We start from the raw sequence: 22,027 nt of genomic DNA, 5'->3' as shown, positions 1-22,027 counted from the left end.
ACAGGCGCCAGACAGCTGGCTGTTCGGGCACCGGGCCTCTGCTTGTCCACTGTAACCCTCTGGCGCCATCCTCCACTGCGCCATCCTTGGGACTGCGCTCGGGCCACATTTCCTCAGTGAAAACATCCCCTCTAAGGCTGCCACGCTCTGACCTTTCCCACCCCGCAGCTGCCTCGCCAAAGAGGCTCCCTGTTCACCCCGCATCCGCCTCTCCTACGTTCAGTATTTAACCCCCAGGGCTCAGTGCAGACATTGTAGGAACGGCCTTACAGGCTCTCAAGATATGAGGTCAGCCAACAGGGCTTGTCCCTCGTCCTTTCTTTTTTTCTGCTGTGGTAGATACACGGTAGACGGCCAAGACACGGGCTGAGTCTCATTTGCACCCTCCTCATTAATTTAGGAGGAAAGAGGAGGGAATCTGGTCCCTGCCAGTTTTAACTAAACTCCCGCGTCCATTCAACAATACCGGCAAGCTCTTCTGCAAGCGAGGAACTAGTCATCAGAGAGCATCTACTTAAAGACTCCGTGTGATCATGCGTGGTTGATTATAGTTGGCTTAGAAATATCCACTAGTCTTCAGGGGTGTGTGTGTGTGTGTGTGTCTGTGTACGTGTGTGTCTCTTATCATTACTGCTGTCAAAGAATTTATCGGGGCAAAGTATTACAATTCTTATTTTCCTTTGAAGGGTAGATCAATACATCCATCCTTTTCCTTTCATTCATATTTAAATCTTGTTTGTAGCATTTGAATATGAAAATCCTGTCACCCTTGAACTAATAGAAAGAGCTTTCCGCAGCTTTGACTTCCTCCCACGGATGGCTAGGACATCACAACACAGGAACCCTGTCGTGACCTTTAATGTTTCTCTTTAATAAGGTGGGAGGAATTTCAGAGAATAGATATACCAAATAACTCCCACCGAGAACTCTGAACTCATGAGTTTCACAGTCTTTCAAGTTAGGAGACTCTATTTTGTTGAATACAAAATAATCTTATATTTATTTGTTACGAGAAAAAAAAAAAAAAAAAAAAAGGAAGAGGGCCCGGGTAAGAAATGTGACTGGGGGATTTAATCTGCAGTTTACAGCTGAGAGAAGCAAACTTTAATGGGGGTTTCGTGTTCCAATTGTCTCCCCCACTACTTCAAAATGTTTGCAGTCACACAGGGTTAAGATAATGGCCATCAGGCCATTCCATTCTTCACAACTCTGGTCACAGATAAATGAGAATACGCTTCCCTGCTGTGCAAACATCCTTTTTATTAATACTGGGTGAACAAGAATGTAAGCACACTTGGCTGCAGAGAAAACGAACAGAATTGGAAATGCAGACTATTAAAGCTCAGAGTCGAAGATCAGGCTTTCAAAGTACAAGTGAGTAAAAAGAAAAAAAAATATTACAGAACAAACAGCAGAGCTGCAATGAACAAGTATGGCCTGAAGTGCGACACCAGTGTGTCCCCCTGGCGTGCCCAAGGGGCCAGGGCGCGTTTTGTCATGTGGGCAAGAGTTAGGTGGCTTCAACAGCGAGACCCGCTCTCGCTCTCACCGTCTCCAAGTCTTGAATTTGAGCTCACGCTGTTCACCTGAACTCAGAGCCCTCGCTGCTTATGCACACTTGGGAATGATCCTCCCCCCAGTGTCTCGTGACGCATATTACACTTTCATTTATTGTCCCTTAGCTCTTAAATTATTGTTTTACCTCATGTGTACATACGGCGCGTCTTCTCATTTAGAGTCTAAATGATTTGAGGCCAAGGACCGTGCCGCGCTCATGTCCGCACCTGCTATCCCGACGCACCGCCTGCAGCAGGCCGCAGCACCGCCCCACGCGAGCCCCCAGGGCACCCTCCACTCATGCTGGTGGCCCGGCCTGGAGCTGCGCGGGCGGCCGTGGGTGGGCGCACAGGGAGCCCCTGGCGATTTGATGCAATCCAGGGAAGCCCTGGTGCACTGCAACCATTCTTGCCTTTGCTTCAGTGGCCTGAGGAAGGGAAAATCCCTCAACCTTAGTTAGACGCAGTGCAATTGCTTTGAACAAATGCTCTTTGGATTTGATCTGATTTGATTAAAGGATTTTATTTATTCATGAGAGATACAGAGACACGGGCAAAGGGAGAAGCAGGGTCCATGCAGGACTCGATCCTAGGACCCCGGGGTCATGACCCCGGTGACGCTCAACCGCTGAGCCATCCCGGTGCCCCTGCTCTTTGGATTTTCAACTATGAAGAAGAGTCATGCATGTTTCCACATCTGGGGGTGAAATGCATGCATTCTTGAACCTACTAAAGACATGAATGTGCAGTGGCCAACCGGTCAAAGACATAGAAGTCTAAGAGGATGGCTCGAATTTAGAAAAGTCTTTTTTCCACGAAGGGAGGTGTAGGTGACTAGCTTCCACGTCACCGGGCCGGCCTCCCCGACCTCAAGATCGGCCTGGAGAAATTAGATTTAATAGAGACTCCGTGGACCAAGTATGGTCTCTGGGCGGAGAGGGGAACACAGAGGTTTCCAAGTAGGAGGGTTCTGTCCATTTTTCATCCATACCAGATATTCTTTGGGGCTTCAGGAGTTTCAATTAATGAGCAGGAAATGAGATGCATCCTTTTATGGATCCATCACAATGTACAGCTTCTATTAAATACTATTAAGCACGTTCCCTTTGAACAGACCGCTGGTGTTCACGCTGGAAATACCCACCTGTAGCCACGGAGTCCAGCGATACCATCAACGGCCGTTGGTGTTCTAGGAATAAAGCCGTGTGTTCAAAGGAGGCCTTATGATTAGGAGAGTGTGCTAATCAAGGCTGCACATCCAGGAAGCTGAGAGAGGCGGGGCCCATCCGGGGAGACAGGTCTTGACTCCTTTGATTTTTGAAAGCTAATAACGTTGGCTCGGTTTGACGTCCCAGGGCTGGAAAGAGACTGGCCCATTAGCGATGCTGATTGGCTCTGGAAGAGGTTTCTGAAAAGAAAGAACTATGTAAAAATAAATCGAATCCTTCAACAAAACCTGATTCTCATAGGTCAGCTCTGGGGCTTGGAACACGGAACCCACCCGGTCGTTCTCCAGGCCCGTTGATTCTGGTTTTCTTTGTCCCTTTCCCACTTTCTCTCTCATCTTTTTTTTTTTTTTTTTAATTTTTTTCCTTTTGTAATACGCTTCTGTTAGAATAAGATTTTCATCTTCAAATGCTGCATTTGCAAGAAAACGTGGAATTTTCACCACACAAGGAGCTGATTTGCAGCCTGTGAACACACCCCAATGCAGGACACGCGGTGAGCTGTGCTCACATTCCACTCACAGGAATGGAGACTTGCCCGAGCCCAGGTCTTTGCAGACCTTCGGGCGGTACAGGGCCAGGTGACAGCAGAGAACGTGTCTCCAGGAGCCCTGGGATCTGCGAGGAGGGGACGGAGATGCTGGGACCTGAGCGACTCTGAAACATCCCTAATGAACCTTCTCGCTCTGCTGGCTCTGAGCCCCCTCCCGGGGCACCAGCACCGCGACTACAAAGCCATCGCGCTTGAAAGTGCGGCCACTCAGAGGAAGAAAGACAAAAGTCTGAGGCTGAAGGGAGATTCTGAATTAGTGATAAGCTGCTGCACGCCACATGCAGAGGCTTCTTTCAATTCTGGTGGAAAGTGTTTTATTAAACATACCATGCTCCTTTGCAGTGTCCTTCATTAATTTTGGGTGTTTTTTTTTGTTGTTGTTGGTTTTTTTGGTTTTGTTTTTTTTTGTTGTTGTTGTTGTTGTTTTGTTTTTTTGTTTTTTTTGCTAATAGGGTTCCTGGAAATAGGCAGATGAGTTTTCTATTTACCCATCTGTTACGTAAACAGCTACTACAGCCTGGGAGGCAAACAGCAGGGTCATATTTGAAGAATCTTGTGATTTTTATATTGAATCCAGCAAACACTCATTGGGCCCATGCAGAGGCTGCAGAAGCTGCTTACAAAGGGCGTGAGCTGGAGGTAAGCTGGGGCCCGAGCCTATTAGGCCTGAGTGCAGTTGTATCTATTTTATCCTCGTTCTCTCTCTCTGTCTCTCTCTCTTTCTCACGCTTCCAATTTTATTTTGTTTCCTCTCTAGAGGTTCTTAGACAAAGAGAACATAATTAATTAATTGGATCAGTTCAGGATGAGAATGCATAAATTGACAATTTAGATTCATGTAACAAACCACCACCACCACCACCACCACCACCACCATCACCACCACCACCCCCTCGACTCAATCACCATCACAACAATCTGACATTTCACTGGTTTTCCCTCTTTTGATAGTTGTGTCCAGGGTACTTGGGAACAGCCTTTTTCAAATGTAAATTTTCAACATGAGGAATGATTGATTTGGACCAACCTTGGTGGGGCGACCCATTCATGTAGTCGGGCGGGCGCTAGCACACAATGAGCCCCTCTGTGCAGGGGACAGCCCTAGAACTGGGGGCCGGGGGAGAGTTACCCACTGGAGATAATACACAGTAGCCAGTGTTCCTGCCCTTAGAGTTCAAGTGCCTGATGGTGGAGAATCACAGGCACGATACTTTATTATTCTTACAGCAAGTACACACATGTGTACACACACACACACACATACACACAGTTTCTATCTAGAAAAATAGATTGTTCTTGACAATTGAGTACCCTGTCTAATAAAAGTTGGCCAATTCTAAGTGAATTAAATATTCTGGAGCTTCAGTATCTAATATTACAGTATTAATAGACCATTTCATCTCTCTCTCTCTCTCTCTCTCTCTCTCTCTGGTGATTCTGAGGTCTCTGGAAAACTTTGTGGCATTTATTGGCTGTGGGACCTGGGGTATGGTCTCATCCATAAAATAGGGATAATCATAGTATCTGCTTCATATGTATATTGTAGGCATTAAGCAGGATCATATAAAGACCGAGCGCGGTATTTGGTGCCATGTACGCAGTCAAGACATGTTGATGAATATAATCTTGTAAAATCGGTCATTAATAAAGAATTGGATTGTCAGAAGTAAAATGACATTAGCTTTTTGTTTGCTTTTAAAGACCTTTTGGCTTTGGAATCATTCGATACTTACCAAAACGTTGCAAGGTGTTTACGGTGCTTCCGTACATCCTCTCCCCAGGCTCCCGTACGGTTGGCCTCTGGCATCACTGCAGCAGGGCAGTCAAGACTAAGAAAGTGAAGTGGATCATTGTTATTGACTAAGCTCCAGGCTTTATTTAGCTTTTACCACAGACGCCCTTCTTCTGTACCCAGACTCTGTCCAGGGTCCCACCTCACATTCGGTTGTCCCTTCTCTTAAGTCTCTTCTGGTCTGCGACTTTCTCAGTGTTTCCTTCTTTTTCATGACTGACAGGTTGAATAATACTGGTCTTTTGAAGACCGTTCATTTTGTAGATGGTCCCCAACTTTGGCTTTATCTCAAGCTTTTTCTCATGATTAGACCAGGGTCTCAGGTTTTGGGAAGAAGAACACAGTGGTGAAGCACCCTTGTCATCATGTCCTATCAGGAGGTGCGTGGTATCGGTATGATTCGGAGCTGGTGACATTAACACCGATCACCTCCTTAATGTAGTGTCCTTCGGCTTCTCCATCATCAAGTTACTATTTTGTCCTTTCAGTACTAGGAAGCTAGTCTTGAAATCCAGCCCAAATTTAAGAGGAGGATTAAACTCCACCTTCTGGGGCTTGTGTTTTATTTTGTCTTTTTTTTTTTTTTTTTTTTTTTTATTTGAGAGAGAGAGAGAGCACAAGCAGAGGGGAGAGGCAGAGGGAGAAGCTCCTTGCTTAGCAGGGAGCCTGATATGGGGCTCGATCCCAGGACCCTGAAATCATGACCTGAGCCGAAGGCAGATGCTTAACCGACTGAGCCAACTGGTTACCCCATTATTTTGCCTTTTGAAATTATCTTTGGAATTCTTTTCTAAGAAAGATTTGTCCTGGGATCCCTGGGTGGCGCAGCGGTTTGGCGCCTGCCTTTGGCCCAGGACGCGATCCTGGAGACCCGGGATCGAATCCCACGTCGGGCTCCCGGTGCATGGAGCCTGCTTCTCCCTCTGCCTGTGTCTCTGCCTCTCTCTCTCTCTCTCTCTGTGTGACTATCATAAATAAATAAAAATTTAAAAAAAGAATGATTTTTCCCTTTTCCCCCTTTAAGTATTTCTTTATTCAATGATTTATTCGTAGCAGTACGGGCTTCATTATTGTGTGGAAGTTGCTTCAGTTTGGCCATTGAGAATTCACACAGCACTTATCACAAACTCTAAGGGTGTCTCTTGTGGCCTGGCTTCAGTAATTCTAGTAATTGAAACTGAACAGAAAGAAATTTTGAGCAAAATTCTATAAAGGAAAGTCCTAGCGAGGGCAGAGCCAGAAGGCTGCACAAACAGGTAGACATCATTAGGGGAGGGCATTTCATGGTGATGGTTAGGTACGTAACGAAGGTAATAAAAAGTGGGATATTTCATGTGGTGGAGAGTGGATTCTGCTTGGCTGCATCTAATCACTTTGGGAAGTGGCTTTGTGTCAGCTGATTACAAGTTTGTGTTTTAGACTATACTGCTTTGGAGATGACATGTCTAAATGGATCAGAAATATGAACACAGTATATAATGTAAATTTTGATTTTACTATCACTCATTGTAATATAGTGAGAATCAATAAAGTTTTGATCTTGGGGACAACAAAGACACTAAACTATAACTTAGAGTTCTACATGTGAACCACTAAGAATAGGGAGCTAACCAAATGTGGAGGATAGGTCTTGTAAATAATACCGATATTTTAGTTTTTATGAGCAAGAAAAGGGGAAGACATGTAGACAGTTGGATGTTCATTGGCTGTGAAAATTACATTAAATACTGCCAGGGGGTGGGGATTCCTAGTGGCTCAGCAGTTTAGTGCCACCTTCGGCCCAGGGCATAGTCCTGGAGTCCCGGGATTGAGTCCCACATCGGGCTCCTGGCATGGAGCCTGCTTCTCCCTCTGCCCATGTCTCTGCCTCTTTCTCTCTCTCTCTCTCTCTCTGTGTGTCTCTCATGAATAAATAAATAAAATCTTAAAAAAAAATAAAAATAATAAATCAATACTACCGGGGGAGATGAAAGCCAGTTATCAGAATCGGCCTAATTTCCATATTGTAAACCATGACGTGATGGTGAATTTCCTAGTACCAGATCACAAAATTTGAGAATTAATCCATATAGAATACATACTTCCCGCCTTCATCTCACATGTCCCTTGCTGTTTTTGGAAGTCTTAATGTAGCCATGATTTTATTTATTTATTATTGAAGTATAATTGACCTGCAATGTTATACCAGTTCCAGTTCCACGTAGTGGTTGGATAATCCCATACACTCATCAGTGTTCACCACAGTCAGTGCTGGTACCGAGCTACAGTGTCACAAGATCATTGACTATGTTCCCTGTTCTGCAGCCATGTTTTCAATACCACTGGGAAGGTTCTTAAAATGTTAATGCTTGTAAAAGTGACTCAACAAGGGAGGCATTTAAGAACATGTGTACACTATTTCTGTGCTGTGTTAAGGTACTAAGGACATTCTTGCCTCAATTTTACCCGTGCTATGGCTCTACTTGGGTAGTGCTCTCTCATTCTGTCTCTCTCTTTCCCTCTCTCTCTCATTACCTGGTCCTTCTCATCATTCAGGATACAACTCAATCTTCACTTTTCTCTCCTTTCTCATAAAATGTTGCCTGGGCTCACTTTTAAATAGATTACCCTTCTGATTCCTTCTTAAGACAATTTTATTCTTGACCTTGGTGGCATTTCTCACAATTTTGTTAGATTATTAGACTGTAATCAATTCGGGTCAAGAATCTTGTCTAGTATTCATCACTGTATACAAAACACCTAACATGGAAACTGGCACCATATATTTATTGATAAATAAATGTGTGAATGAGATGGCACTAAAGTAAAGAATGCTTTTTGGTGCAATAAGATTATCTTTTCCTGATTTGAGGCTTTAAAACAGAACTGACATTCTTTGTTGGAGGAAATGCCAATAATCTTTAAATTGTTTTTATACTGATAAAGCTACTTATATAATTTCTATAAAGTGCTTGAGTAATTGTCTATTTTTTTAAGATTTTATTTATTTACTTGAGAGGGAGAAAGACCAAGTGAGACGGAAAGAGAATTTAAGGCAGACTCTCCACACTGAGCACAGAGCCTGACATGGGGCTCAATTCCATGACCCTGCAATCATGACCTGAGCTGAAACCAAGATCCAGATGCTTAACTGACTGAGCCACTCAGGCAAACCAGAATTCTCTATATATAGATTCAATCTGCCCCCAAATTTCTGTGAAAAGATCCCTCATTTCTCAAGAGAGGAAACCAAATGAGATCTCAAGAGGTTAAATAAATTAGCAGAACAACAAAATACTTGGGCGAGTCGTGAGGAAGTGGGCTCTGCCTTCTGGTTAAAATTTTAGCTGGCCTACAAAGGTCAGCTGGCATCTGGCTGACATGACTTGATAATGATGAGTCATCATGGTATCACCTCGTGATATGTAGGCCTGTGGTTTATTTTATCTCATCTGTGGTTTTAGTTTTGTCCCTAAATTCAGAGACACACTGCACAAGTTCATGTTAATGTCCATTAGAAACAAGCATTTGCCTTGGGGTGCCTGGGTGGCTCAGTCAGTTGAGTGTCTGACTCTTGGTTTCAGCTCAGGTTCTGATCTCAGGGTCATGGGATTGAGCCCTGCATCAGGCTCTGTGGTCAGCGGGGAGTCTGCTTGAGGATTCTCTCTCTCCCTCTCCCCTTGCCCTCCTCCCCTGTGTACAAGCTCTCTCTCTCTCTCTCTCTCTCTCAAATAAATGGATAAATCTTAAAACACAAAACAACACAAAAGGCACAGAAAAACTTCCCCAAATTACTTTCTATCATCCTTCCTTCTATGGTCCCAGAGCATGTCATAATTACTGCCATTAGAGATTAGTTTACTGTATTATAGCTCATGTTTGCATACATAATGGGATTCACAAACTTATTTTTATAAGACACAGGATTTTTTTTTTCCTTTCCTTTAAATTTATCTGAGCTCCTCTCACCGAGACCATGTAAAGTTCTATCTCACTCTTTGGTGGGAAATCCTCCTTGTCCATTATTGTGCAGAGGTCCCCCTGTCTGACATCTCTCAGAGGATGTAAAATAGGTGCTCTGGGCACTAGTTAGTCTCATCCTGTCTATGTCTCAGGCCACCTGACTGCTGCAGGGAGTAAAGCTCTATAATTCCCATGCTGTGGGGAAGCTGGGAGCTTCACATGACTGCAGCATCCAACCATTCACTCTGGGAGCACCATCTCCCTGGCATGCTGCCAAAGAGGAGACAGATCCCTAACCCCTCCTTGGAGCCTCTGCCCTCATGCACACACACTTCCCAGCTGCAGGAGACTTGCTTCCTCTTTTCTCTTGTTTTCTCAGAAGAACACCCCCTCTCAATTCCCCCTCTGGGATGCATACAACATCCCTTCGAGGAGTTTAGGCATTTACAAAAGGCAACAAGAAACATTGACTTCTGCTTCCTCTGTGTTCTGGCCTAGAAAAATCCCCAAAGCAATGAAGTAATAAGGAATTGAATTAGTGAGCTGTATCAAAGAGGGGACATAAGAATCTCAGGAGAACAAACACACGCTATGGTACTTTTAACACGCCATCTTACTCTGGATATCTTTTCCCCATTAGAATGTGAGCATCTTGATGGTACAAAATATGTCTTCTCTATTTTGATATTATAGCATCCAGCATAGTCTCTGACATAGTAGATCTTTATATGTTGTGCAAGGAAGGAAAGAAGGAAAGGATAGAGGGAGGGATGAAGGAAGAGAGGGAAGGGGAGAAAAAGGAAGGAGAGAAAAGGAGAGGGGTATAATTTTACATTTCAATGTGGCAAGCATGCATTGGACAAAGTATACCGAGTAAGTCGCTGCATATTCTTGGTCACATTAAAATGCATTAGCTCCTCAGGGCATCAAAAATTAGAAGATGAGACAAGCGTGTAAATATATACAAGTATATATATGCTGCATAATATATGCTGAGACCCAGCAGATGTTGAGACGTACTCTCCAAGATACCAGATATCTGCCCTATGCACGGCCTCAGGGCATCAAAAATTAGAAGATGAGACAAGCGTGTAAATATATACAAGTATATATATGCTGCATAAATATATACTGAGACCCAGCAGATGTTGAGACGTACTCTCCAAGATACCAGATACCAGCCTCACCGAGAGACTGTGCTGAGGCACACGTTCTTTGACCAATGTGACTGCCAACCTCCAGTCCCAGATAACTGCATTGATGGGGGCACCTGACCCCAAGGGGTTCAGCCAGCAAACTAAGATGTAGCTTTTGTGAAAAGATGAGCTGAGCCAATCAGATTCTCTCGTAGGAGCGAATTTGCAGCAGCAGGAGCCAAGGATGATAGGTCATTACAGGAAGAGTCTGGGCAGTTCTCCAGGCTCGGGTAGAAATTGAGGTCAGGAGGAGCAGAAATTAAGAAGAGGTAGAGGCTCTGTTATAGACAAAAAATTGAGTACATAAAGAATGAGGAAGCATTTCTATAGAGAATGGAAAGAAAAGCAGACATGCGGCTAGATGCCGGGAGTTTGTGAGAGCAACCTGGGGAGAAAGAGATGGAAAATGTGGCTCGGGATAATTGGTTGGTTCCTCTTGTCGTTTTTCAGTTCCAAAATATGTGTGCCCTCATTATCATCTCTCTTTTTTATGAAGGTAATGTGTGTGAGATGTTCTCTTCCTCAAAATGCAGATTCGAACTAAAACGCAAGTGATAAAGAGCAAATGGAACCAGTCAAGAAGCTTCCAGTCCCTCACCAGAAACAATGGCTGCAATCATCCTTACCAGGGGTCCTCAGCTCTGGCAACCTTAAAATGGACTTTACAATACACTGAGGTCTGGAAATTCTGCTGAGTTTAAAATGGGCAGACCTAAGGTGAGGTCCATTTAATTTAAATTCAATTAATTAACATATAGTGTATTATTAGTTTCAGAAGTAGAGTTTAGTGATTCATCAATCTTATATATCACCCAGTGGTCATCACATCATGTGCCCTCCTTAATGTCCATCACTCAGTTACCCCGACCCCCACACCCCTCCCCTTCAGCAACCCTCAATTTGTTTCCTATGATTAAAGAGTCTCTTTTGGTTTATCTCCCTCTGATTTTGTCTTGTTTTATTTTTCTCTCCCTTCCCCTATGGTCCTGTTTTGTTTCTTAAATTCCACATATGACTGAGATCTGATTGTCTTTCTCTGATTGACTAATTCCGCTTAGCATAATACCCTCTAATTCCATCCATGTCATCTCAAATGGCAAGATTTCATTTTCTCTTGTGGTACTCCATTGTATATATATATATATATAAACACCACATCTTCTTTTTCCTTTTTTTTTTAAAAAGATTTTATCTATTCATTCATGAGAGACACACAGAGAGAGGCAGAGACACAGGCAGAGGGAGAAGCAGGCTCCCCACAGACAGCCTGGCAGCAGGACTCGATCAGGGAACTCCAGGATCATGCCCCGAGACAAAGGCAGACGCCCAACCACTGAGCCACCCAGGCATCCATCCCCACGTCTTCTTTACCCATTCATCTATTGATGGGCACCTTGGCTCTTTCCATAGTTTGGCTACTGTGGACTTGGCTGCTATAAACATTGGGGTGCTGGTGCCCCTTTGGATCACTACATTTGTGTCTTTGGGGGGTAAATACCCGGTATTGCAGTTGCTAGGTCATAGGGTAGTTCTATTTTCAACTTTTTGAGGAACCCGCATACGTGGCAGCACCAGCTTCCGTTCCCACCAAGAGTTTAAGAGGGTTCCCCTTTCTCTGCATCATTACCAACATCTGTTGTTTCCTGACTTGTTAATCTTAGCCATTCTGACCCATATGAGGAGGTAAGTCATTGTGGTTTTTATTTGTATATCCCTGATGCTGAATGATGTGGAGCATCTTGTCATGTCATGTGTCTGTTGGCCATTTGCAGGTCTTCTTCGGCGAAATGTCTTTTCATGTCTTCTGCCTGTTTCTTGACTGGATTATTTGGTTATTTGTTGAGTTTCATAAATTCTTTATAGATTTTGGATACTAGCCCTTTCCAGATACCTACTTTTTTACAACATCATGGGGGATGCCTCCGCCTTGCTGGAGGTGAGAAGACCACAGTAACTACACCTTTGTGTTTGAAGGCAGCCTTGAGCATCGTTAACCTTTACAAAAGCTCAATTTTTAAAAATTTTCTGTGCTTGAAAAACTTACAGTCCCTGACTCTTTCTTCCAAGTTAAAAGATGTATCATGATGTGCATTGCTCTGGTGTTCATCACATGATTAGGTATCAATGGAACCCCAACTTGTGAACCACTGCTATTTCTAACCCATCTGCTGTATTCGGTATCCCCTTCCGTCTTCCTCCTTTCTTTTTAATTCATTGAGTGCCTACTATACTTCAGTAACCAAACTTGCAGCCTAGCTTGGGAGAGGATGACACATCTGCATGTATAAGTACTAGTCAAGGTAATAGATAATACACATTGCAAGAATGTTGGCACCTAATGTTCATTGTGCTGAAGTTGCAAAGTGGTATCTGGTGACATAGCTGATTTCAAGATGCCTTGGTTTGCTCACATGGTCTTTGATTTCTAGTTTTCTCTAAATCTCATTCCCTAAACTGCTGCTCTCTGACTTCAGCAATGCTCCGGTGACATATACAAAATGTTTTCCACTCTGAGATACTTCCCATATGCTTCTGTCACCAAAATATTTACCTAGAGTCATTGTCATTGAATAACAAAGGACAATAACATGCATTATCTGTTGTACCCAGTCCAAAAAGAAGGCATAGGTTAAAAATACCATACTTAGATGATAGGATATCCCTGGAAACAAGTAATAGTCATATCGAATCCTGATTCAATTTGGTAAATATTATCTGACTACTGGGAAATCATAAGACATATTGTAGCAACAGAGCAGCATGTCTCCTACAATAACCTTTTTATTTATTTAATCCAGCTCATTAATAAAGATCTTCTTTTCATTTTCTCGATGTACGAATACTCCAAAAACCACAGGCTCACATTTTGACAGCTAATTTTGCAGGATATAATTTTCCTGCTTAACCCAAGAGGAAAAAGAGACGGATGATTGAGATTAATCATTTGTAAAATTATAATTCTGTCACAGATAATAATTTGCAAGATCTTTCCCTTTTCTGAAATCCCCAGAATGCACCATAAATTGTCACACTTTGTAAGAGAACGTGTAACACATTAGGGGACTCCTAATAAAGCAAATCTGCTAGAAAAACAAACCAATTGCCTTATAATTGGCATGTTTCCCACGTGACTATCCCCCTGTGAAGGAACATTGTGCCTTGGGTGAAGAAGGGTTTACAAATTATTATTCAAGAGGTGGTTATACCTATCTCTTATTACCCTTAGAGCTGTAATATAGGGTGTTTCTTTACCTCCTGTGAGCCTGTGAGAACATACAACTGTGTGCCCAGGAGGTGAATTGATCTCGTGTGGAAAAGTGAGCAAACTCAGAAACCTTTTAATTATTTTCAATAAAAATACTATCAAAATGAACCTATAAAAATATTGACTTTCTGAAAATGGCTACATGTGTGCAGGATGGACTGAGTTTCCTGTTTTACTGGCAGACCTCTGTGTAAACTTTGCTTTATTTTTTAAATCCATTTTATAGACATTTACTACTATTCCAACAACAAAGGTAAAAAAAACTTCAAGGACTTTATGTGAGGTTGTCAGACAATGCCTAGACTGTGTAAGACTGAATGGAAGGTGGGGCATGGATTTCTGTGGTTTCTTGGCCCACATTTAGCTAGATTGATTGGGGCAGAAGCTAATGAGATCGGGGTCATGGGTTCAATGCCTGTGTGGGCCAACTAGCTTTTCTCCGTTCACATCTGCAGACTACACTCAAATCCCATCAGCCCCAGGAATACATGCTGAGGGGTAGATACAGGCTAGAGAGGGTTTAAATGGGTCAAGACACTCCCATCCCTGATTCTCGTTAAAAAATAGCACCCAAAAGTCTGCTCTCTCCAAGAGTTGTCCACTCTTGTCAATCTCACAGCCTCCACTTTGGTTTGAGCTATTATCTCCTGCCAAGACTACTGAGTAGTTCCTGACCCCTCTCCCTGCTATATACATCCTTTGTCTCCCTCAGATTATTCTCAATAAAGCAGCGGAGCGATCCTGTCAAAATGAAAGTCACAATATGTCACTTTTATGCTCAAAACTCTCTTATAGCTTCCCATCCAACTCCAAGTTAGAGCCAAGAAGACCCTAGAAAATTTGTACTTGTCTCCTCCCTCATCTTTCCTCAACCCAGTGGGAGCCCTCTCCTCCCACTCTTGAAACACCTGGCATTCACTCCACAATAAGCTTAGTCTTTCACAACGTATAGGGCAATGTTTGTTTTCTGAGGCAGCACCTGGAAAAAGGAGGGGCAAAGGGCTGGCTTCCTTCTTAAAAATTGGAAGAAGGAGAAACAGAGAAGAAAACATAAATAGACCCCATTTGCTTTGTTTCTTTGACGGCAGTAAAAGCAAAACACAAATGAACATCTCAGATACCTCGGTAAATACAAATTGTCCCACTACACATAAAAAGTAATCTCCTGATTGCCACAAAGAAAGGAAGCAATTTCCTAACTTTTTTTATAAGGACCTAGTCCCAGGGAGACACTGGTGTAGGGTATAGCACCATTTAACGAAGGAGGTTTGCTTGGATCCTCAATGTTCAGTTTTCTCAGAATGTACAGAATTAGGATTCCCCAGAATTTCTGCAGAGAATCATACAAATCATGCCTGAGTATATATTGACAAAATTAATGAAGGAATTTTGCAACTAGTTTTATTTTACTTTTTAAGGATTTTATTTATTTATTAGAGGGAGAGAGAGAACACAAGTAGTAGCAAGAGGCTGAGGAAGAGGGAGAAGCAGACTCCCCTCTGAGCAAGAAGCCCAACTGGGGACTCCACCCCAGAACCCTGAGATCATGACCTGAGCTGTAGGCCGGTGCTTAACTTACTGAGCCACCCTGGTGCGCCCACATAATTAGTTTTAGTAGTTGATTCTCGAATTAAAAAAATAATAATTATTTACATGTACAGCTCATACAATATCTCATTCGAGCATATGGTACACATAAGGCATTTCATGCACTTAAAAACAACATAAGGGGCTTCTCTCATAAGGAAGGCAGTGTTCCGGGTGCTGGTGACAGATTAATGAACAAGTAGAGAATAGCGTTGTCTTCATGAGGCTTAGACTCTAGTAGTGGAGACTATAAAAGACATAATAAATCAGTACTTTATGTACTGCATCACAAGTTGGCAACTACTATGGATGAAAGGAAACATGGATTCAAGAGGGAAAAATCAAGAATGTGGGGGCCAGGGTGACACCGGGGGCAGGGTATGTGGCCAAACGTCATACATGTTACAGTAGAGTAAGAACATTACGATCCCATTCGGTAGAGCCAAGAGGTAAGCGGCATCCTGAGGGAGAGCTGACCCTAAGCCAGGGGGGTAGGTCGGAAGTCTAGCTTAAAAAATCCTATTAAAAAATCCTATTTGTGTTCCCAATCATCCTTAGAGAATGAAATAGCATAATTTTGATCAGATGCCACATATAACACCTTCAGTCATACATAACACCTGCTTTAAAAGCTTGGTTCCTGGACGCCTGGAGGGCTCAGTGGTTGAGCGTCTGTCTTCAACTCCGGGCCTGATCCTGGGGCCCTGGGATTGGGTCCCACATCAGGCTCCCTGCGTGGAGCCTGCTTTTCCCTCTGCCTGTGTCTCTGCCTCTCTCTCTCTCTCTCTCTCTCTCTCATGAATAAATAAATAAATAAAAATTTAAAAATCTTTAAAAAAATAAAAATAAAAGCCTGATTCCATCTCAAGCACTCCGGGTCAGACCTAAAATCCACATGCTACAATTTTATCTTTGCCTACCCGAGATTTTTCTGCATGCCTCTCCCCAGCTATGCCTTCAGAAGAAGTAAGCCGTGATGCAGAGGCAGGTACTTAGATTCCATTGACACTTGCAGAATATCAGCTCATTCTCTCTGGTCATGTACTTTATATATATATATATATATATATATTTTTTTTTTAAAAGACAACCCAATAACGAGCAAATACAATGAATAAATATAAGACAATATTTTATTAAGGTATGACATTTCAAGAAAGGTCTCTCTAGAATTTATTTACTTTGAACTTTTACATTTCCAGAAAGCATAGACTGCCAAGAGTATAGAATCCAATGGCATTTTGGTTGATTGGGATGAGCACAAATTCTAATTCTTTTGTAATAATATGATAAAAGATCCACCCAATATTGTCTACAATTCTGCTTAGAAATAGCTTCTAAAACAAGAATTCTCAGGAAGACTCTCTGGATTAATGATGCCTTTCCTTTCAGACTTACATTTAATAGACCACAGAGCTTCAGATATTTCTGTCTCTGAACTGTCTCTAATCAATAGGCGTTTAATATGCTGAGTGTTAGTGATATGTTAATAACGACCAAGACATCTGTTTAAATTCCACCACAATGAAATAATATGTGCAAGAACTAGCCCAGGACCAGGAAGTGTTGGCCTCTTCCTTTTCTCCTAGCAGGCACACAGGGATGATATAGACAATGTTATGACTGCCCCTAGAAATTGTATATTCAAAACCTATTTCAAGTTAAAATAAGGCAGTGAAAGTGAAAAATAGACAAAATAACAGAGACCAGTACCTACTAGGATGCCTATATGTTCACTTTCTTCCTCAAAAATAAAGACTGTCAAAGCAAGTAAATTAGCCATGATTTAGTGTTGGTAAGTAAATGTGTGTTAAAATCCCAAGTAACATTTATTTTCCAATTAAGCCTAATCCCTTAGAAATGTATGATTTAAAAAAAAAAAGAAATGTATGATTTTTATTTTCATTTAAGTAAGAGGAAACGTCTTAAATGCTTGGTGTATGGCTCAGTTTCTAGGTCTTCTATGATAAGCAAAAATAATCTGAACTCATGCTTCAGATGACTATTTTTTCTTTTTTTAAAAGGTTTATTTATTTTTAAAGAGAGCAAGTGTGTGCAAGCTGGGGGAGGGCCAGGGGGTGAAAAGCAGGTGCCCTGCCGAGCAAGGAACCGATGCTGGGTTTGATCTCATGATCCTGAGATCATGACCTAAGCTGAAATCAAGAGTTGATCACTTAACCAACTGAGCCATACAGGTACCCCCAGATGGCTATTTTTCTGCAGAAATTTGCTTTTGGCCTTTGCTTTGTTGCATTTCCCCTATTAGAATGATATGAAATATTGCTGTATTTTTACAATCAGTGATCTTCGTTAACATCTGGATTTCTTGGACATCTGCTTAAGACCACCCTCCACTCTCTAGACCACCAGGCCACCTCCACCACAAACACTCACATAGCTGCTGGGAATTAACTGCTACACTGAGCTACAAACTCCCCCTGGGCTGGAGGTTCATGAGACAAGGGAATTGGATGGTGGGTCGAATGGACAAATTAATAACCTTTGCTCTTGCTATCTACTTCTTTTTTGTGGGAGTCTGACTCTCCTGAAGTCTGTTTTTAGACTGGCGAATGAGGCTAAGCCTACATAATCCAAACAACTGGTGGAAAACTGGGAAATTCAGTCCACCAGGTGTTTTACTTACACAATCTCTTATGACCAGTTCGGCTAATTGTTTTTATTATGTCTATTCTTTTTCTTTTGTAATAAGTGTATTTTTCCTGTTATGTAGAGTAATGTACATTCATTGAGAGAAGTATACACAGTACATTAAAGTACAGATATGAATTTTCTAAAAGCCCAGAATTTCTACACTATTATTTTGTATAATTCTCACGCATCTTTGAAAAAGTTCCTTATCTATCTGTATGTATGGGCCTGTGTGTGTTTAACATATACTCTCTACCTACTATTTTGCAACCTCTTTTTCTTACCCAAAAACTAATCATGATTATTTTCCTAGGTCACTAAATATTTTTTCCAGTTTAGTTTTTATTTTATTTTTGTGATTTACTTATTTATTGTAGACAGAGAGGGGGAGAAAGCAATGGGGAGAGACAGAAAGAGGGAGAGAAAAAGACCCTCAAGCAGACTTCCTGTTGAGCAAGGAGCCCTATGCAGAGCATGATCCCAGGACCCTGAGATTATGACCTGAGCCAAAATCAAGAGTCAGATGCTCAAGCGATTGAGCCATCCAAGCACCCCTCCAGCATGGTCTTAAGTTATGAAATATCAGCATATATTTTTTAACCAGATACCATTTTTATATGAGTAGTGTTCCTCATTTTAAAAGTTATAAAAACATAAAATACTAATGAAAAATCCTGTATGTAAATTTTAGACATAGATTACATTATTAGTATGGATTATAATCTTAATGCATTTTTACTTAAATAATATTGATGAAGTGACTAGTAATTGCATGAAAGAGCCCAAGTAAATTCCCCAAACAATTACTTATATTCTTTCAGTTAGGTATGACTCCTCAAAAAGCTGAATAATACTATCTCAAAATTCTGCAGTGAGCTGTTTTTACATCTATAAGCTCATTTTGAGAGCCATACTTACATGCTTGCTAAGGGAAAAGAAAAATGCTAACCCTTCCCAGTTCTGGGCTAGTCTTCGCATATGTTATCTCATTGTGGTGGGATTTAAACAGGTGTCTTGGACTTGATTAGCATATCACTATTACTCAGAGTACTAAATGCATATTGATTAAAGGCAATTCAGAGACAGGAGTGTCTGAAGCTCTGTCTTCTGTTGCATGTAAGTCTGAAAGGACATGTGTCATTAATTCAGGGAGTCTTCCTGAGAATTCCTGTTTTAGTAGTTAACTACTTCCAAAGGAGAAACGGATATTATTGGGTCGACGACCTTTTATCAGATTATTACAAAAGATTCAGAATTTGTATTCATCTCAGTCAGCTAAATATCTCTAGATTCTATACTAGTCACTGTGTATGCTTCACACTCACCCAAATCAACAGACCCTTCCCAAGACCCTGCCCTTAACAAGGAGGCATGGCATGAGGCTTTGGGAAAGGTCTTCAGTCACCCAGTTGGGCTGGATTTATAGAATAGCATTCATTTGGGCATAGTTATCATATATCTCTTGGGATTCAGTTAAATTAGAACTCAGACAAATACCAAATCCTAAAGCCTTTAGTCCATCTTTTCCTAATTAGGGTACCATAATCTCATTACTTCTAGTGAAGGCTATTAATTCCCAACGCTGAAGTTGCAAAATAACTTCCCCAGAATCATCCTGGCCTTCTGCCTTTCTGCCTATTTAGAACCTGAAATGCAAAACATTTCTCTGTGATGGAAGCAATTCAACTTCTAGCATATCTTAACCTCTGTAGCAGAAGTCTGGAGGGGATTGAAACTATATTGCAGGCCTTTGTGGAGAGGGCTGTACATGGAAACCAACCATGGACTTCCAATGTATGTTTTTATAGAACAAATCATATACTTGGACATTATCTGTAGTAGAGACTAGATTGTATGGGAATGCAGTTCATTTGGGAAGAGAGCAAGTGTTTTATTAACTACAGAAGTAATCAGTGGGTTGGAACAAATGCTAATTATAACTTGTCTTTATACATCCTATATCAGCACTAGTAAATAGTATGCGAAGAGGGTAAAAGAGTATGTTCAGCAATACTTAGTTTTATAGCAAATGTTTTTACTAACAGGGTATTCAGTACTATTCACTAGAATTTTGAGTGGTGAAGAACTCAAAGAAATTCCTTTTTTTTTTATACTTCAGATCTGGGTCATTTAGACTGTCGAGTGGAGAAAGAAAGGCTCAATATGTTGGGCCCTTCAGGGACCAAGAACTATGAAGCATGTGAAGTAAAAAGATAGTTTAAGTTTCTTCTCCAGTTTCTGTATAAATCTAAATGGCTCTTTAGTAATTAAAGCATACTCTAATTGTCCTGAAGCCATCCAGCTGGAATAAACCTTGGCAACCTTGTGGAGAGAATCAGTCCCACCCCAGTGTGAGAGAATTGAAGGAACTCATGAGGAGGCCTTCAGCCTAACACCACACTGCACTCCTTCCAGCATCCACTGAGTAGGCAACTGGGCGATCCAACAAGCACTCCTTCCTCAGGGAAGTGAAGATGAGCCCTGGATCCAGGTAACCATAGCAACGACGAATCTTAGAAATAAACAGTGGAAAAGTTGTCCAACTTGAGTCATGGCTTTCAATTTGCAGGTTCGTGCAGGAAGAGAATTAGTAGTGGCCAGAGAATGAATATGCAAACCTAAAAACGTGCCTTCAGATCAGGATGATCTTTTCTACAAGGTCCCAATTCTGCCAACAAGCAAGTTCTAGAAAAGCCGCACTGCAGTGCTGCTACCTTTAGAAGTACCAGTTCACTTACTTTCTTTTTTATCAATTCTGTTATATTTGTACTCCTTAACTTGTCGGCGCATCTCTGTGTGTATACCAATGGCTCCAGTTGGTTTGCTTTACTGGTTTAATCTGGGAGACCTAGAATTCTATTTATTGCATTTGTTGTTAAAGACAAACCCAGAGCCAAAACTCAAACAAAGAAACAAAAAGCTGGCATTGCTTTAAGGAATACTGGCTGTCATATCAAACCATTTTTTTTTTTTAAACATAACATAAGACTGTGCAGTTTTAGCATCAGGCTTGGTAATTACATGAGTGCCATCTTAATTAAACCAACTAATGTTCTCTCAGTGCCTATTAGAGCCTATAAAGGTAGGAAGCCTAAATTTATTGTGCTCTCCTAGGAAGGAAGATCACATAACTCAGAAGTGTACGTTGCATTTTGGTTTGATGTTTATGGTGGCCGGGAGTATCAACCTTGGCTCCAAAAACCTAAGGTGAATTAGAGCAAACTTCAGTTTGTGGTGATAATTTGGGACAAATTAAATAGAACGATCTTATGTGACAATGTCTAAGAAGCTAATGCAAACAGCAATCATAGATTTGGGAAGTAAGTAAACTCAACAACAAGAATATCTGTTAGTCATAAGAATGATACTCATAAATGGTGGTCTCTGAGTTGATGACCTAAGTAACTTTATGCCAAGGCAATTAAAGCTTTGCTGTAATGTTGCTGAGCCAAATTGCCCCAAATAAATATGGATCACACACCTTTAAGAGCACTGCACCCATCGGTTCTTCAATAGAAAGGCTTTATATAAGTTACATGAAGAAGGAATAAAATCATGAGATAGTCACTGAAATATTTATATCTTGCTCTGTCCCAAGAGCTGTTACACGCTTATATTTTGTCATACTCCTGTTAAGAAAAGAGAGGACATTCCCATCTCAGGGACCCATTTAAGAAATGAGATGGGATTGGATGTCATCACTCTCCATCAGTCAAGTATAAAAAAGAGAGGTGGGTTTTCTCCATTCCTAGAGAAATGAGATTAGAAGGTACCTGTCTCGTCTCTGTTTAACTTTTTTGATAGAAGTCAAAGAAAGAAGCCTCCTCCTAAAAGAAATATGGCTAAAAATCCAATGTGAGAAATATGTGAATAATACCTAATATTATCTAGAGAAGAAACTAAAAGAACTTCTAGAAAATCCTTTTTGGCTCATCTTGGAGCTCTTAAGTGTTCCCTTAATGCTTATAAAACGCGCAGATTAATTAAGGCAGAGCCTAGAAAGGAGAAGGGACTCTCCCCTGATCTTTAGCCAAGAACGCTCTTTAAATACTTCCCAACCATCTGGCAAGGTAGCATGATATCATCATCATTTCACAAACAAGGAAACTGAGACTGAGAAATATCAGCCACCTTCCACTATCACCCTGCAGGGAGGTAGTAAATGGGAAGCCTTGTCTGCTGGCTGCATCCTGTGCTTTTTCAAATAGAAGAGTGAGAATGGCTAGATAATCGCGAAAGATGTGAGAGTAAAAATCACGTA

At 41.5% G+C, this 22,027-nt stretch overlaps 1 long non-coding RNA gene across 1 annotated transcript in view; it reads right to left on the bottom strand.

The window, feature by feature from the left end:
* Positions 1 to 2,078: 2,078 nt before the first annotated feature.
* Positions 2,079 to 22,027, bottom strand: part of LOC102152585 — a 44,692-nt gene continuing 24,743 nt past the window's right edge. Inside the window, exons 2-3 of the long non-coding RNA XR_005374325.1 lie at positions 5,069 to 5,164; positions 2,079 to 2,964 (exon numbers count right to left, since the gene is read on the bottom strand). This is a non-coding gene — a long non-coding RNA (uncharacterized LOC102152585). The remainder of the gene's footprint in view (positions 2,965 to 5,068; positions 5,165 to 22,027) is intronic.

Source organism: Canis lupus, chromosome 19 (assembly GCF_011100685.1).
Source record: "Canis lupus familiaris isolate Mischka breed German Shepherd chromosome 19, alternate assembly UU_Cfam_GSD_1.0, whole genome shotgun sequence".
Taxonomy (NCBI): domain Eukaryota; kingdom Metazoa; phylum Chordata; class Mammalia; order Carnivora; family Canidae; genus Canis; species Canis lupus.
The sequence above is the reverse complement of the archived record's forward strand: the minus strand, read 5'-3'. Positions and strand labels throughout refer to the sequence as shown.